Below are 2,386 nucleotides of genomic sequence, written 5' to 3'. Positions count from 1 at the left end.
GGAATTTGGTAAGCTAGACAGGATACCTGGTGAAACAGTTGTGCAGTAATGCAAGGTTAACTTCTCCAGACAGCTCACAGCTTTTAAACCGCTTTTATTGTCTATCAGCACCGCTTACACCACAAAATAAAGCAACAACTTTACAATGTCATCCGGGCAGATGTTGCACCTGATGTGTTATCAGGGACCATTGAGAATCTCTGCTTGTAGCAGCATTAAGGTCGCTCGTGCCTCTGACCAGAATGCCACTCACACTATGACATTGCCAAATGTGGATACTTTGGTGTCATGAAAGAGCTGACTGGTGTGTGGAATCGCACTCTGCTGTCTTCAACTCGCGATCACGTGTATCTGCAGGGTAAAGTAGCCAGTGTCCAGTACATTCCACAGGCTGTTATCCATGTGCTACTGCTGTGACATGCTTATTCCGCAGGACAATGCCCGTCCATATAGGCTGTTGCGACACAACGTGCTCTTTCTGGTGTACGAGTACAATTATTGCCATGTCCAGCGAGACCATCAGATGTCTCGCCAGTTAAACACGTGTGGGACCTCACAAAGTGGGTCTGTAAAAACTGTTGCCGGATTGCAACAAAAATGCTTCAGACAATCTATCGCAGGACGCCATGCAGCGCCTGTATGATAGTTTGCATGCGAGAATACATTTGTGCGTTGACCCCACGGGGGTGGTTGGATTGGAGGTGGAGGGGGGGGGAGGGGTGCAATGTGTATTGATGCTACAGTTCGAACACCATTTACTGTAACGTGTGTTTCATATGGTATGAAAATGTTATCATATACTCCTACCATGACGAATTACCTGTCTCCTCCCTTATCAATAAAATGGCTTTGTCCTTCTGGGTGTTCCATTTTTTCTGGCAGTATATACACTGATCGGTCAGAACGTTATGACCACCGATCTACTATCGATGTAAACCTGTCCAGGGGTTAGCAGTCTCACCTGATGAGGAATGACTGCTAGTCGCACACGTGCATGGTTCATGTATATCTGTAAGCGTGCTGTCCGTGAGTTTGAATGAGGGCAGAGTGATGGCCCGGAGGTTCAACACGAGCGTTTCAGATACTGCACGACTCGTTGGGTGTTTGAGGAGTGCTGTCATGATTGTCTTCAACACATAGCAAAACCAAGGTGATAACACATCCAGTTATCATGAGGTTGGGCAGCCACCCCTAGTTATATTATTTTAATTTAAATGCCTTCTGACGAAACTATATTTTACTACAATTTTTTAAATTCATGTTATTCTTATACATAATTTTTTGTCTTTGCCCACATTTTCATATACTGATAATGGAAAGAGAGGCCATAGCCCATGTAAAGTAGCGTACACCGAGGTTAGCTCTGTGGCCAATTAAGCAGGAGACTTAGTTTGATTGATGCTTTTACGTGGCAACGCTATGTTGTAATACGTGTCTTTGTAATTATATTGAGTCTAAATGACTGCCTACGACTGTCAGTAATTTTGCAATTGGCATTTTGTACAACTGTGACTTGATTCTTGGTTAGTGTGCTTCTTCAAAGTCTTATTCCCACGTAATTTTTGTATTTACAGCAATGATGATAGTTTTGCTGTTAACTGAAATCTTTAATAAGGTGCAATTAAATACAGATGATACTACGTTCGATGCTGTTCTTGGATTACACCACAGTCGTCGTGTACAGTTATTCCCACAAAATAAAACCTGTACTAAACAGGTTAAGAGTAAGATGCACAACTAAAGCTTCTGGCTCTCTGTGGGTAGACAAAGGATAAACACTGCGAAGTTATGCCAGTTCTTCTCCATGTTAAGGGCATTATATCCGGAGACGAACACCAAAAGATAGTACGAGTTCAACTTTTGTACTCCTGTCTTCCTCAGTTGCGTGTATATTGCTAATATTTACTTTTTGGATCGTCTGGCTACAACTGAATGAAACACAATTTTCGTGCCATAGGCGTTTCGCCTTTATTCTGTGCAAGGCATCTTCAGTGGTCTGGAGTGTGTACATATTTTACTACTTACTTTACACATTGGTCAATGTACCTATAGGTTATAAACAGTTCTGGTGGTTGGTTTTTCCAATTATGTAGTAGTATTTTGAACTTTACTTACAGGTTGCGTAGACGATTTTCTACTTATCACGTTTCTGTTCCATTTTTCGTGCCGTTCCTCTTCCTATAAATGCCACACAAATGACAAACATACAAATGCAAGAAAACTTCCACATTCAGAAGGCCATCGATGAAAACAAACATGTAATAAATGAACAAACACAGCCGGCCGTGGTGGTCTAGCGGTTCTAGGCGCGCAGTCCGGAACCGCGCGACTGCTACGGTCGCAGGTTCGAATCCTGCCTCGGGCATGGATGTGTGTGATGTCCTTA

This window comes from Schistocerca cancellata, chromosome 1 (genome assembly GCF_023864275.1).
Source record: "Schistocerca cancellata isolate TAMUIC-IGC-003103 chromosome 1, iqSchCanc2.1, whole genome shotgun sequence".
In the NCBI taxonomy this organism is placed as follows: domain Eukaryota; kingdom Metazoa; phylum Arthropoda; class Insecta; order Orthoptera; family Acrididae; genus Schistocerca; species Schistocerca cancellata.
The sequence above is the reverse complement of the archived record's forward strand: the minus strand, read 5'-3'. Positions refer to the sequence as shown.